General features: G+C 49.0%; 1 protein-coding gene across 1 annotated transcript in view; it reads left to right on the forward strand.

Annotated features, from left to right (window-relative positions):
- The window catches only part of ST3GAL1 (ST3 beta-galactoside alpha-2,3-sialyltransferase 1), a 145695-nt gene that overhangs the window by 67928 nt on the left and 61672 nt on the right, over positions 1–16095 (forward strand). The window contains exon 3 of the mRNA XM_011977084.1: positions 12623–12677. The gene's annotated coding sequence lies outside the window, so the exon portion shown is untranslated. The remainder of the gene's footprint in view (positions 1–12622; positions 12678–16095) is intronic.

A 16095-nucleotide genomic window follows, 5' to 3' on the forward strand; every position in this document is an offset into this window, starting at 1 on the left:
GGCACCTAATAATAGATTGTTTGGAAGATCAAATGGCTTAATCCACATCAGGTGTCTGAAACAGTGCACATCTACGTAGTTGGGAAATATTAGCTATTGTAGGCCAAGTGCCAGTCACATAGTAGGTGTTCAATAAATACAACCACCTTTCTGTTATTAGATGTGCTGGAACAATTCCATTACACTAACTTTTGCTACTTTTGTAAGAACTGCAGATTTAATGCCTATCTACCTCCCCGTAAGCACTGTTAATTAAAGCCCCCAAGCCCAGATAACCTTGCTTTTCTGTCCCTAGCAAGCTTTGACTTAATAAGAATTTTCAAAATGTGTTTGTTGATCTTTTAAAACCCCTGAGATGAATATTTACTGCCAAAATGTGCAAGTGTATCGCAGGGATTTAATTCAGGCGCTAGATAATAATGCTGGAGATTTAAAGAAGGAAAATGGTGACGTTTTCATTTCTTTGCCCTCTATCTGCTATGGCTATGAGCACTTCTGTTTATCATTTAAATCCTATTTGAAAAGGTCACTGGTTATTTGCGTGAATCATACAGTGTGAGGACTTAGGAAAAAAGAGCCAAAGATTGGCTGTCGCAGTCGCCTGCTTAATTCCCTGTCCTTCCCCCATGATGGAGTTTGCTTTGAGTCTCTGCTGTTCTCAGCTTGTGGTGGCCACCACGGGGTACAGGAGGACCCCTGGGTCCAGGCATGTGAGACTGTCAGTAATGATGAGAAGACCAGACACTGCTCAGAGTGCATGGAGTTTGTGAGTCCACTTGAAATTAGGCTGGTGCAACTGAGGAATGGTGCTTTAAATTTTATTCCATTTTAATTAATTAGCTAATTATTTTAATTAATTAGCTAATTTAATTAGTGGCACTAATTAGTTAATTAGTGCAACTGAAGAACTGTATTTTAAACTGAAATTTTCAATCCACTCTCATTTTTACTTGCATTCCCGTTTTACAGAGGAGAAGTCTGAGGGTCCAAACGCTTCAGCGCTGGTTTAGAATTGCCCGGCGTGTACGTAGTGGACCTGCTCTCTTCAGATAGGTGCAGGCTATCTCTGAAAGCTCTCTCTGCCGCAGTTCCTCTCTAACGATGTTCAGCAGGTATTCTCCGAGCTTCCTGTAGCCCGTGTTTCGCAGGATGTGAGGTGAAGGGGCGATGGCGTATTTATTGGCCTCGTATCTGATAGTTGCCCGCACATTGTGCCCAGAGAAGCACTTTGGGAAGTGGAGCTGGTGTTCAAAAGGCCACTAATTGGCTTATTCCCGAGGATTCATCTTCAGGTGTTGAAATCTCTTTTTTGAAAGACCTAACCTGGGAAGTCCACTGAATACAGGTGTGTGATGCAGTTTCTCAGGGACAGCGGGAAACCAGGGGAAGTTTCCAGAGAGGAGAACTGTGAAGAGCCATTCTCCATTGCTCTTTTTTTTTTTGAGATGGAGTTTCACTCTTGCTGCCCAGGCTGGAGTGCAATGGCGTGATCTTGGCTCACTGCAACCTCTGCCTTCTGGGTTCAAGCAATTCTCCTGCCTCAGCCACCCGAGTAGCTGGGATTACAGGCATGTGCCACCAAGCCCGGCTAATTTTTTATATTTTTAGTAGAGATGGGGTTTCACCATGTTGGCCAGGCTGGTCTCGAACTCCAGACCTCAGTTGATCCACCCGCCTTGGCCTCCCAAAGGACTGGGATTACAGGCGTGAGCCACGGCGCCTGACCCTCCTTCACTAATTTGCTGGGTTACAGTCACTGCCCTCCAGAGGGACATGACCTGCCCTGCTTCCCTCACTGACCTCGTCCTGTAAAATTATCCCTTTTACTCCCCACAGTGGCTGAATACCACCAGCTCCTTTCCACCCTGTGATCTCCCACTGGCATGTCCCTCCACCTGAGCTCCACTCTCCTCACCTGGTGTTTGCAAGCGGCTCACTCAGGAGCTCAGTCTCACGGTCCCCCGGTGCCCCATGCCCTGTCATTTGCAGTGGTGTCCTGTGATCCTCACAGGAGCCTTGTGAAGTCAGTCCTGTTCTCATTTTACAGACGAACCTTAGAGAGGCTCCATAGCTCACTCAGAATCTCGAAGCAAGTGAAACACAAGGGTAGAACCCACTTCTGTCTGGCCCTAGACCCTGTGCCTCAACTGCACAACCAGTATTCTCTGATAGAACTTTCCCAGTGACGGAAGTGTTCAGTGTCTGTACTGTCCAGTTCAGTGGCCTCTCACTGCATGAGGCTACTAGGCACTTGAAATTTGGCTGGTGCCACTGAGGAACTGTGCTTTAAATTTCATTCAATTTTAGTTAATTAGGTAATTATTTTAATTGATTAGCTAATTTAGTTAGGAACACTAATTAGTTAATTAATGAGTGCATCTGAGGAACTGCATTTTAAACTTAAAATTTAATTTTAATTGGAAATAGCCACATGAGGCTAGTAACTGTAAAGAACTGTGACAAGCCTGAGATGTCTCCCTCTTTGCAAGCTGACAAATTAGCCTGCTGACAGATGCTGGCAGAAGACAGGAGCTTCCTGGATCAGAGACGAGGGACTTCATTACAGCACAGCAGGCAGCCGGCTTGAGTTTCATACTTGTGTCATTTCTGCTTGCCTCCAAGTCCCATGGGGTTTTGTGCAAAAGCATTTACCATTCTCTGTACCGTTTTGTATGATGTACAAGCTTTCAGAGAGAGGGACTATATATTTCACTCCTCATTGTATCTCCAGTGTCCCAAAGAGGGCCTGGAACATTCTAGGGACCTAACAAGTCTCTACTAAATGACCAATGGCTCTGGTTCCTCACAAAAGCCAAGAGTCTGGACCCAGTGGTTATTGAGGATCCTCCCAGCTCTTGAAGAAGGTCTCTGAATTTGAGCGAGTGCCCTGCTTCTGAGGTTGTCTCTTCCTCACAGTCGCTGCGGAGATCAGCCTCAAACAGGGCTCTCAGTTTCCTCCCTGCAGGGCCTGAGTCTGGGACTCCGTGCACATAGATTGCAGAGGAAGTGTTCCAGGGAAAGGATGGGGGACACAGGGCTATGCACGGGAGCTGCTGAGCAGGGATGTACTCCCAGCTAGATCCCATGGCCAATCCCAGAGCACAAACTGCACCATGAGACTGTCCCACAAACCTAAAAGTTTGGCCTGGACCCAGGGACATTTGGGAGCCTCAGAAGATTATAGGCAGCAGGAAGGAAAGGCAGAAATCCGAGAATTCCACGTAAGAAAACGTGTTCTGGACTCTGGAGTCCAGGTAGCTTGGTGTTTGACTCAGACTCTAGGTGGCAGTAGGGAAGAGAAATGAGCATGCTTCCATGCTGTTGGGGAAAGGTGCATTTTTTTTCAACTCTAGTACTTACCATCAGCGGGGGAAACCGAAGGAAAAGGCAAAGGAGGCCAACCTTGTGTAACCCCGTGTCCCTCCGTCATTGTCTGTGGGCTGCCTAGGGTGTGGGGGGTGAGAGGGTGGGCACCTCCCAGGGGAGGCATCTCCTGTGTGGCCAGAGGCAGTTCTCTGGATCAAGGGACAGCTGCAAGCTGTCAGCAGCCAATAGTCACAGCAGCTGAGGGGTGGTGGCCCAGCCAGAAGAGGCCCCTGGGCAGAGTGCCAGCAGCATCTACCCTGCAGGGACCCAGCACCTTCCAGGTAGCCTGACCCCAGCTAAGGAAATGAAAACCTGAAACCTGCCTTTCCAGGTGAAGTGGCTCCGAGGGTCACTGGGCGTAATTTGCTACCTAAGGAAAGTCCAGCGGTTCTTGATTACCATCCCCTGCCCTCCACGCCGCTCAGGTTTCCTGCTCGTCCTCTGGGCCGGCCTGGAGAAGAAACGCACAATAAGTCTTCTTTTCTTCATGTCCCTACAATGTGCCAGGAACTCTTCAAGAAACTTGGCCTATATTATCTCGTCTAACTTTCCCAGCAACCCCGAGAAATGGGCCTTGTAATGCCCGTGCCTGCAAGGTGGAAGCCGTGGCTGGCCGAGGTGAAATCCCTTCCCGGCACCGCACAGCTAGGAATGGCAGTGCCAGGACTCAAAGCCAACCTCCTGGGCCAAAGCCTGTGCTCTTCCCCACCATCTCCATGGGCGTGGGTCAGGGAGAGGACGCATCAGGAGACTGTGCCTTCCTGTTCTTTCTCTTTCTCCAGGCAGCCTGAGCAAGCACAGCAGGAATTCAGGGAGCGAAGAGGGAAGTCAAGGAACCCTATCCTATGGTTTCCCCTACTGATGAGTAGTGGATTTGAGAATGTGCATCTTTCCCCAACAGCAAGGAAGCTCACTCATTGGTCTTCCCTACTGTCACCTGGCATCTGATTCAAACACCAAATTACCTGGACTCCAGAGTTTAGAACACGTTTCTTATGTGGAATTCTTGGATTCCCATCTTTCCTTCCCACTGCCTATAATCTTCTGAGACTCCCAAATATCTCTGGGTCAAGGCCCAACTTGTAGGCCTGGGTTTTGAGATCCCTCTGCAGTTTGCCAAGTTTCTTTATTTCTATTTATTTATTTATTTATTGTAATTTTTTTTTTAGTAGAGACAGGGTTTCACCATGTTAGCCAGGATGGTCTCCATCCTCTGATCTTGTGACCCACCCACCTCGGACTCCCAAAGTGTTGGGATTAAGGCGTGAGCCACTGTACCCGACCCAGGTTTCTTTTTTTTTTTTTTTTTGAGACAAAGTCTCACTCTTGTCCCCCAAGCTGGAGTGCAATGGCACAATCTTGGCTCACTGCAACCTTCGCCTCCCAGGTTCGAGCCATTCTCCTGCCTCAGCCTCCCGAGTAGCTGGAAATACAGATGCATACCACCATGCCCAGCTAATTTTTGTATTTTTAGTAGAGACGAGATTTCACCATGTTGGCCAGGCTGGTCTCGAACTTCTGACCTCAGGTGTTCTGCCCACCTCGACCTCCCAAAGTGTTGGGATTACAGACGTGAGCCACCGTGCCCAGCCTCAGTTTGCCAAGTTTCTTCCAACCAATCCTATCTTTCAAGGTTGCCCATCACCATCTCCCACTGTAATACAAAGGAGGTCTGCCATTTATTTGCTCAATACCTAAAAATATTTGTTCTTATTTAGGGAGCCATGCCACATGCCCAAGATGGGCAGATCACTTTGTATGTGTTGTCTTGTGTGAGCCTCATGAGGACCCCATCAGGTCAGTCCTGTTGTTCTCATCTTACAGATGAAAAATTGGAACTCAGTGAGGTACAATAACCTATTCAAAGTCTCAAAGCCAGTGAGGAATAGAACAAGGATTAATGCAAGTCAGTCTGGCCCAGACCCTGTGCTCTCTACTTCTCGGTCAGTGTTCTCCAAGAGAACTTTCCCAATGATGGAAATGCTCTATGTTGGTACTGCCCAGGTCAGTAGCTGCTAACCACATGAGGCTGTTAAGCACTTAAAATTTAGCTGGTGCAACTGAGGAACTGTTCTTTAAATTATATTCAATTTTAATTAATTCAATTAATTTAATTAGTGACATTAATTAGTTAATTAATGAGTGCAACTGAGGACTTGTATTTTAAATTTAAAATATATGTTTAATTAGAAATAGCGGGTGATTGCGGTGGCTCACACCTGTAATTCCAGCACTTTGGGAGGCCGAGGTGGGCGAGCTGCGAGGTCAGGAGTTCGAGGCTAGCCTGGCCAACATGGCGAAACCCTGTCTGCACTAAAAATACAAAACTTAGCCGGGCATGGTGGCATGCGCCTGTAATCCCAGCTACTCAGGAGACTGAGGCAGGAGAATCGCTTGAACCCAGGAGTTGGAGATTGCAGTGAGCCAAGATTGCACCACTGCACTCCATCCTGGGCGACAAGAGTGAAACTCCATCTCAAAAAAAAAAAAAAAAAGAAAGAAAGAAAAAAAAAGAAATAGCCAAGTGAGGCTAGTAGACATAAAGAACTGTGACAGACCTGAGATGTCACCCTATTTGCAAGCCAACAGATTAGCTTGCTGGCAGATGCTGACAAAAGATAGCAGCTTCCTGGATTAGAGTCAAAAGACTTTACTCCAGCACAGCAGGCAGCCTAAGTTTCATGTTTGCATCATTTCTACTTGTACCCCAAGTCTCATGGGCTTGCTTCATAAATGAGGAACCTCAATCTTTTACAATAATGGTCTGCAAGTGAACCTACTCAACTTTTCTCTTGGAGGGAGGCATTATCTTCATGATCCTGGAGAGTGAGCACACCTGAGCCCTGCTCTGGAAGGAGACACTGTCTCTATGTTCTATGCTCTGTGCCTCCTTAAAAAGGTAGTTCAGAAAAGAAACCTCCCTGTACTTCTGCTTGTAAGACACACGGAAGTGCAAGAGACCCATAAAGAATTGTCTGTCAACCATGATGCTGCATTGGATACTGCAACTCCCAATTGTCTGCAGTGACTGTTCTGGGATGTTTCACATGTATTACATCATTGACCACCCCCAGATGTCTGCAGAGTTAGCCTGTCTTTTCTGTTTAGCAGGTGAAGAAATTGAGGCTCACTCCCACCCAGCTTCCTGAACTTTGAGATCGTGGATTCTCCTACCCAATACCAATTCTTTCTACTTCCCCTTATTCCCCCAAAAAACAGAAACCTGGAATGTTTGTCCTCCTCACTCCTTTTCAAAACTTTACCCTCCAAAACTGGAATTCATTTTCTCTTCTGCCTTGTCATCTTCTTCTGATTTTCCAGAAGAGTTGCCAGTCTGACCTCCTCCCCGAAGCCTTCCTTGCGTAGCCCAACCTGTGCTGAACTCCCCTGTCTCTCCTCGATCATAGAAGGTCCTATCTCATACTCTTCACTGACAGCTCTTGAGGGCAGAGCCTGTACCTTCCCATGGCCACTCTTCCCCAACATGGCCTATCTCAGGAGTTGGGGGAAAAACAAACCAACAAATAAGAACTCAAAAAACTAAACCAGAAACAAGCAGCTATTATTTTATGCCTGGGATTGACTTCCCACTTCACTACCCACTTTCAATTCCAGTCCCCAGGGAGTGGGTGAATGGGCTTGATTCTTTCCCAGAAAGGGGAGATGTTTTGAAATGACTCAAAGAAAAGCTGATTGGATTGGATTGAGTTTTGGTAAATCCACCCACAAGAGTAGAGAAACTTGACATTTGCCTTCCGAGCCAGCAAGAGGGAGGAATCTCATTTCCTTCTAACTGAGCAGGAGGCGATGGAATGATGCCTGAGCAGGTCTCAGGAGACTGGGTTCTAGTCCAAGTTCTGAGGCTGGCTGGCTACATGACCTTGGGGAAGACACTCCCCTTTTCCAGGTCTTAGTTTCTCCTCTGTGATGCAGGACTGGAGGAGGGGGAGAGGAGTCAGACTCTCCAGTTGCCCTCCCACCCTACCTTCCATTCTGGGCTTCAGTGGCTCTCCGGGCCAGGAGAGCCCAGCCTTCACTTCACAGGAACTCAGTGACGTTCTGCTCCTCCCAGCCTACTTCCTGCCACCTCCCTGAGCAGGACCAGCCTTCCCTCCTCTCCATGTACAGTGTAGACGTTGCACACTGCCTGGCTGAGGGAGCACCGACTGTAAGGCTGTGCTGAAATAGCAGCATTTGATTCTAATCCAAACTCCTCTATCTTCAGCCCTGATACATTACCTCATCATAAACATAATTCACAGTGCCGCCATCGCTGCCTTGAAAGGTGGGCATGTTTTTCTCTGCACTCTCATTCAGTTATTTTTAGGAAATGCCATGTAGTTCCCATACACTTGACATCTACCTGCTTTCACTACATCTGGAGAGATTCAGGAAATCAGAAAGTCCTTGTTAAGGATAAGGCCTAGGGTGGAGCTGCGATGTACTTTCCATTTGTAAAACCCAGGCAGAGGAGTCTGTGCAGGTTAAAGACACAGATAAAGAAAAACAATTGATCAAAGAACAATTGGCCCAGCTAGGGTGGAGGTTCTCCAGGCAACCAGGGAGTGGGGGGCTGGATGGAGGGAGGAAGGAAAGGAGGGAGGGAGGGTCTTCAAGGAGGGGTGTCAGGGATGGGGCAGAGAGGGAGCAGACAGTGGATCCTAATCATTACAGACACTGTGCTGAGAACTCTTATCACCTCTCACTGAATCCTTACAGCAGCCCCAGGACATGGGTATGCTCATTATCCCTGTTTTGCAGATGAGAAAACTGAAGTTCAGAGATGAAATGGCTTATCCATGGCCACTGAGCTGCAAAATTGCAGAGCCTGAGTGGGAGTCGGATCTCCTGACCACCTACTCAGTTCTTACAAATCAAACGTTTGTTGGGGGGAGGTAGAATGCTTGCAAAAGGAACTCTGTGTTTGTCAGCTTTGCTGCATAACAAAATCTTCCAAGCTCAGTGACTTGCAACAAATGTTTATTTCTTGTTCATTACAAGTGAAAATGCTGTGGGTAACCTGCAGGTCAGCTGTGGCTCAGCAAAGCTCTGTGAATTTTCTCAGTTTAAGGTCCAGGGTGAAGGTAGTCGCTAACCAGGACATGCTGTCCTCTAACCAGAACTGAAAGAACTACGTAGTCAAATTTCAGCTTTCTGCTCAGAGATGGCACATGTTAGAACCGCACACACTCTGTCGACCAAAGCAAGTGACGTGGCCAAGCCCAGTGTCAGTGGAGCAGGGAGGGATATTGTCTGTCCTCCCACACTGAGAGGTGGAGGGTGCTAGAAGGGGAATAAGTAGTTGAATAATACAGTTGGCTGGGCCGCACTGGGCTCTACAAACAGATGCCTGGGTCTGACTCCTATCTCTGTCACTTAATAGTTGTGGTCATATGGCCTTCAGCAAAGTACTTGACCACACTGTGCCTCAGCTTTCTCATCCGCAAAATGGGGATGATAATTATAGTCCGGCATTAATTTGCTAGAGCTACCATAACAAAATATCACAAACTCGGTGGCTTAAACGACAGAAATTTATTTTCTCACAGATCTGGAAGCTGGAAGCCCAAGATCAAGGTGTCCTCAGGGTTGGTTTCTGATGAGGGCTCTCTTTCTGGCTTGCAAATGGCTGCCTTCTAATTTGTCCTCACATGACTTTCTTCTGTGCATATGGTGAGAGTGCTGTCTGGCACCTCTTTTTTTTTTTTTTTTAATAGGAACAGGAGTTCTAGCAGATTGTGGCCCCACCATTATGATCTCATTTAACCTTATTATCTTCCTAAAGGTCTTATCTCCAAATACAGTCATCTTGAGGGTTAAGGCATCAACATATGAATTTGGTGGGGGTGTGGGGGACAGTTCAGTCCATAGCAAGGGCCAATTCTGCAGGGCTGTTGTGATGATTTAAATGGGTTAGGATAGTGTCTGGCCTACAGGCAAGCACTGAATAAGAGCTAGGCTGCTCTTAGTGCCCTGGTGGTAGCAGGTCCCACAGTATCATGATTGGGCATTCCCTGCAATGATAATGCCTCATTTGCTTTCTTTGTCCTTTGCAACCTCTCCCAGTTCCTGGCATAAATGAGGTGACCAGGAAATGGATGCTTGTGTCCCCCAGTGAATCCTGAGGCAGTTGACAGAAGGCACGCAGGGTTTGAGGTGCCCTGGGCTGCACTCGCTGCTGTGTTGCTGACCTGCTTGGTGACTTTGGTCAAGCCACCGTCTTCTGCCAGCCAGGATGCATCTCATTAAGACAAAGCTTGTTTTGTCCACGAAATCTCAGCAGATTTCATTTCCCCATGCCTTTTGTGGCTATTCCTAAGTATTGGGTAGTGCTCAGAGCCAAAGTGCTAGAGATTGGGTTTTTGTTGTTGTTGTTGTTGTTTTCTTGAGATGGAGTTTCGCTCTTATGACCCAGGTTGGAGCACAGTGGCGCAATCTTGGCTCTCTGCAACCTTCGCCTCCCTGCAACCTCTGCTTCCCAGGTTCAAGCGATTCTCCTGCCTCAGCCTCCCGAGTAGCTGGGACTACAGGCGCCCGCCACCTTGCCCGGCTAGTTTTTTGTATTTTTTAGTAGAGACGGGGTTTCACCGGGTTAGCCAGGATGGTCTCGATCTTCTGACCTCGTGATCCGCCCGTCTCGGCCTCCCAAAGTGCTGGGATTACAGGCTTGAGCCACCGCGCCCGGCCCAGAAATGTTCTTATAGATTCCAAATGGACAGTAATTCTCCAAACCCTCTCCCACAGCTACTGCTCCCCACCTTAAGACAGCACCTAATGACCCTGCCAGATAGGGCCAGGCTGGACAGGCATAGGAGAACTTACTCTCGCTGCCTGTGTCTGGGGCAGTTTTTGGGTTATGCCTAAGTGCACACACTTCCTTGGGGATGGGGGTGGGTGAGAACAGCCTTTGACCTGCAAACCTGGGTTCCAGTCCCCATTCTGCCCTTGCTCCCCTTAGTCCACCGAGCTGCTCGACCTCCAAGCTTCGGTTTCCTTCTGTGGGTGATGGCGAGGCTGGAACTACCCCAAGGGACTGTCATGGGGCTAAATAATGGATGTGAAAGGCCTTAACCCAGTGCCAGGCACACAGCAGGTCCCAGAAAAAGGATGTGCCATCCTCTCACTTTCTGTTTACCCCACCCGTCCTCATCCTTCACTGAGTGAGTGTTTTCCTGCTCTTGAGTAGCTACCCACAGACACAGAACCACCCAGGCTTAAGGCAACCTCTTGGGATTCCGTGGCAACACTGAGAAAGCCTGTGTGGATTTTTCTATCCTCGCTCGTGTTACCTTTCCCACATCTGGCCTTGCTTAGAAAGAACGATGTCTGAGGCTGTTTGTTTAGTAGAGAGCTCTGTTAGCTGAGGAGGGACAGATTAAAGGCCGTGGGGACAGCCAAGCTTGTCCAAGTCCCCTTGCCTGGTGTGGCTCAGCCCGGCAGCGTTGGGAAGGAGAGCACCAGGTAAAAGTTTTGGCGTCCTCCCAGCTCGTTGCTAATTCGTTGTTTGTATGATGACTGATGCAGTGCATTTTTGACCCTCTCAGTCTCAACTTCCTCATCAGGGAAACAGGAACAAAGGTACCTTCTGTGAGATGTGCAGCATCTGGCCCACAGCAGAAGGTGATGATGATGATGATGATGAAGATGATGATAGCTCAGCCTTTAGGGAGCATTGCTGACAGGCCAGGAATGCTTTAAGCACTTCATATTCATTGACCCTCTTAATCTTCTTGGCAACCCTAGGAGGTGGGCGCTATTGTTCTTTTTCTTTACAGATGAAGAAACTGAGGCACAGTGAGGTTAAGTGACTCCGGGCAGGATGTACCGCCAGTGAATGACAGGGCTGGGAATTGGACCCAGGCTGTCTTGCTCCATAGCCCCCGACCCTCATCACTGCCCTCAGACCCAGGTGACATCAATTATGTCAAGCTGTGTCTCCTCCCTACAACCTTCCCTGCACTGTTGGGGAAAAGGACACAAAGAGCAGGTGTTGCTTGTTCTGAAAAGTACTTACTTTTAATTAAACTAAAAATGTCCCTTTCGTGTTGTTTCTCTAGAGAGTCAGAGGCAGGGCAGCCCCTCCCTGGGCACCTGCTCCCTCCTTCAGGCCCCCGTGGGCCTCTCGGTGTGATATTAACGTCTGAAGGCCTCCGACTCATCCATTATTGATGGGGCATGGGTACACTGTGGGGAGAGGGTGAGATTGAGGCCCAGGCAGTCTTAACAGCTCAGGAAGTTCTTTTTATCCCTGTCCCTGGTGGAAAAGTGCATTACAGGTGACAGGCGCAAAAGCAGCTGTGACCGAAGCTACTGCCAGCCGTGGGTAGGGCATGATTATCATCTGTTATTGCCCCCTACTGAGCACCCACTTCTCATTCAGGATTTAGGAAAAAAATTACAGCAATGGCAACACCACTTCTCTGATCTTGAGTCTTAGGTTCACGTCTCTCTGTTCCTTCACAAAATGCCTAGCTGTCTGTTTCCTGCCAGTTAGAAGAATATGCCAGACTCAGAACTCCCTCCCGCCCCGGCCCAATAGATCTGTGACCTGCCCCCAGCCCTGTTGTGAGTGCACACACTTCCTTGGGGATGGGGGTGGGTGAGAACAGCCTTTGACCTGCAGACCTGGGTTCCAGTCCCCATTCTGCCCTTGCCCCCCTTAGTCCACCGAGCTGCTCGACCTCCGAGCTTCGGTTTCCTTCTGTGTGTCATGGCGAGGCTGGAGCTACCCCAAGGGACTGTCATGAGGCTAAATAATGGATGTGAAAGGCCTGAATCCAGTGCCGGGCACACAGCAGGTCCCAGAAAAAGGATGTGCCATCCTCTCACTTTCTGTTTACTCCACCTGTCCTTATCCTTCAGGGTTTCAGCAAGATCCGCTTGTCCTGGCCCTCTTTGACTCATTCCTCCCCCATTTCGGTGTTGTGCACGTTGGTTAAAACTCTCTGGGGCAGGCTCTCCAAATTTAGTATTTTTACAACAGGAAGTGGTCTTAGAGCTCATGCAGCTCAGAGCTTTCTGTTTGCAGTTTGGGACAGGAAGCTTCTGCACGAAGGTCCCCTGGCACCCGTCCAGTGCTCCTTAAGTGACTATCTTCTTTCCCCACACTGAGTGCCTTGATAGGGCTCAGAGGCTTCGCGTGAGCACTTAGCATTTACTGTGTATATCTGAGCCAAGCAGGGACAGAAACTGTCTCACCGATCCTCACGCCCTCTCCCCATGCTCAGTGTCCTGAGTATTTTACTCTATTTTTCAGATGAAGAAACTGAGGCTCAGAGAAGTTAAGAGACTCCATTGAGGTCACACAGCCGGTAAGTGGCAGAGCTGGGATTCGAACCCAGCTCTCTTTCACTCCAGAACCTGTGCTCTAAATTGCCTTGCTTTCTTTGCCTTAAAATGGGGAGACCTGCGACTTTGTTTTCTGTTTTGATGGTGCTCACACAGATTCCTGGGTTGAAAGGAGAGGGCCCCTGGGTCCAAGAATTCAGAAGGGTGGTGGCGTTTGAGAAAAACAGCCCCATTCCCAGTGGGTGCCGTGGCTGGGACAAACTCGGAGCTTCAGCACACCCGGGTTCAGGATCGAGCCCACTGTGGCCAGCAGGGTCCTGGGTCCATTCTCTCAGGAGGGTTGCTCCGAGGCCCCAGGATCTCTAGGAACCAGACCCCTGGAACCCCACAGCAGGGCCCAGGTGCCTCTTCGTGTGCTGTGTGCCTCACGTTCTGCCTCAACCACAGAGGAGCCCGGCAGGCAGGACTCAGTCTCACTCAGCACCACTCTGCATGGTTGCATAGTTACACGGTGTGGTTTGTAGTATTTTTGGTTTTGTTGTTTTTGCAAAAGCCAAAGGAAGTCTGTGGGCTGAGTTCTACCTTCCCTTCTTTGAGGATAGTTGGTCTGCTCAGTCAGGGGCAAGCAGAGCTCAGCTAGGGGAAAAAACAAAAACAAAACAAAACAAAAAAACCCTCCAAACACAAAGTTCACAGATCAGAGGGCACCTGACCTAGCCGGACAGTGGCACTGGCTGTTCATGGGCAGGGCTCATTGGAAGTTCCGTTACAATCATCCCATTTTCCAGATGAGGACACTGAGGCCCAGAACCAACCACACCCTCACCTCTTGGGAGGCACAAATCAGAATGAATCTTTGCTCCCTGAGTGCTGAGTGCTTTGCTGTTTCACAGCTCGCTGTCCCTGCAGTCCACACATACTCATTGAGGGCCTACTGCTGCTCCCAGCAGGCACACAGCAGTCAGGGAGTCGGTTGAACTGCCTGCCTCCTGGTGGGGGAAGACAGAGAGACAGACATTCAGTCCACTGTCAAGTGCTAATTCCTGATGAAGGCTGTGAAGGGGAATGCCACAGAACAAGTGGCACAGACAGCGATGCTATTTTAGGGTGATCAGGCTAGGCTTCTCCAAGGAGAAGCATTTGGACAGAACCGTGAATGCAGTGGGTGAGCAAGCCATATGAATTCTGGGGTAGGAACAGTATTGGTAGAGGGAACAGCAGGTGCAAAGGCCCTGAGGCAGAGAGTATGCTTGGTGTACCATCACGCTCTTTGAGTTTGATTCTCTGGGTGTTTGCTACCCCACCCCCCACCACCATCACAGTGGCTGCTCATCTCTAGTATCCCTTCCTTAGTCACCTCTAAGTGTCTGCAGGAGTGTGGCAGTGGGATGGGGGTTGTGTAGCAAGAAAAATCAAACAAAATTGCATGGGGCAGAAGAAAGGTGTATAATAGGAAACTACTTGTCTTAGTCCTTAATCCTCTTTGCACAATTTCTGTCTTTGATGAAGCTTGCAATGGTTTCATCTTCTTGCTTTGTATGTATTCTCAAAATACCTTCTTTAACTAGAGCTGTGAGTTCTCAGCACACTGCAGTCCACTATGTGAGGCCCGTCTTTCCAGGCAGAGCAGGAACCCGGATTCAAAAACCACAGAAATAGGAGAAGAAATAGTTTTGGAAACTACACTGCTGACCTTGTGCTGAGCTCAGGGAGGGAGGTGCAGCAGGCAGACAGTGGCTGGGTGGGGGTGCAGTGGCTGACAGAACTCCGGACCTCTGTCTGGGCACAGCCATTAGGCTCAGGCCCCTGTGTGTGGACTCAGGTCCCTCCTTCATCACAGGGTGGTGTTAGCACCAGCCGAGTTCCTGGGGGAGCGGTTCGTGGGGCTGGGTGTGCTGGAAGAGACATGCTGAGGAGTTAGGGACCCCAGGTTCTCTCTGACTTTGTTTTCTGTTTTGATTTTGCTCACATAGATTTATCAGTTGATAAAAAAGAAGGGCTCCTGGGTCCAAGAACTCGGAAGAGGGGTGGTATTTGGGAAAAATAGCCCCATCCCCGTTGGGTGCCGTGGCCTGGACAATCCCAGAGCATCCACACACCAGCGTTCAGGATTGAGCCCATTATGGCCGGCCGAGGCCCTGGTTCCCGTCCCAGGAAAGTTGCTCTGAGGCTCCAGGCTCTCTAGGAACCAGACCCCTGGGCTCCACAGCAGGGCCAGGTGCCTCTTCATGTGCTGTAGTCTCATCTTAGTGCCACCTCGGCCAGTGTACAACCTTGGGCAAGTCTCGTCCCCTCCTGGAGACTCTGAAAATGGAACGGAAAGGTGTGGTCATCTGTATGTTCCTGTGGTCTGGAAACGCTACAACCAACCTTTTTGCCTCTAAGGCAGGTAGCAGCCAGGCATGGGGACTGGGCTTCTGTCAGCTCCCCTTTGATTCTGTAGACCTCTGGCTCTTAGCAAAGAGATGTCCTAGAAAGCGGGGCAGTACCTTGGTGATCCTGTCTTGGACATTTAGACCAGAGCTTCCGCCCATTCTCACCTCTCCTTGACCTGAGACCTGTGGCTGCAGAACCAGAAACTCATTTCCAGAAGCAGCAGAACGTCTCTGTTTCCACAGGGCTCAGAAGTATTTATTAAGCCTTCCATTAACTGCATCTTACTCAGCTGGAAAAATAATACTCAGAAAGCAATTCTGTCTGGTTTCTGGCCTGTAAGCTCCTGAAGAGTTCTTGTAAGGAAGGCTCAGAAAACGCCTGTGCTGTGTGACTCGGAGCCCAGCCCTGCAGCTTCCCTCCAAGGAGCAGGCAGCTCAGTGGTTGACCAGCAAGCCCATTATCATTCAGCACCACTGGGTAATCCATGTGTCTGCCTGTCAATTAAACAAGTGCTTAAGAGGGGCCTGGGGCCAGGAGCACATACCGAGAGTACTAAGGCTAAATAAGACACAGCGCGTGCCCTCCACAGCAGTTCAGGCGCAACATGACCACTTTCTCTATTCAGTAAAACTCAGAGAGTTCTTGACTTTATTATTCGCAGTTCAAAAGTGGCATGAGCTTTTGTGTCAGCTCCCCTTCACCCCCTAAGTGCCATAGTGGGCATGCGGAGGGCCCATATAGATGCCTGCACATGCAATGGGTTACGATATAGGACAGGAACACCAAGCTTGGGGGATCCACCATCTTGTGACAGACAGCGAGCAAGCCAGCTTTTTGTCCCAGAGGTAGACATTACCGCATGTCTCAGGATTGGTTGCTGCAAATGCAAGCCAGGTACAGAGCAGTCAGAGCCTTGCATTCTTTGTCTACCCAGCAAGATGTGTAGGAATGCAAGAAACTCATGGAGGAATGTCTGCAAACAGTGCATTAGCATTGCACATATCTGGATCTGAATCCTACCTCTAACAATTTAACTAAGTGTTAAATTGGGTAAATTGCAATCAC

This window comes from Mandrillus leucophaeus, unplaced genomic scaffold (genome assembly GCF_000951045.1).
Source record: "Mandrillus leucophaeus isolate KB7577 unplaced genomic scaffold, Mleu.le_1.0 Scaffold173, whole genome shotgun sequence".
Classification (NCBI taxonomy): Eukaryota; Metazoa; Chordata; class Mammalia; order Primates; family Cercopithecidae; genus Mandrillus; species Mandrillus leucophaeus.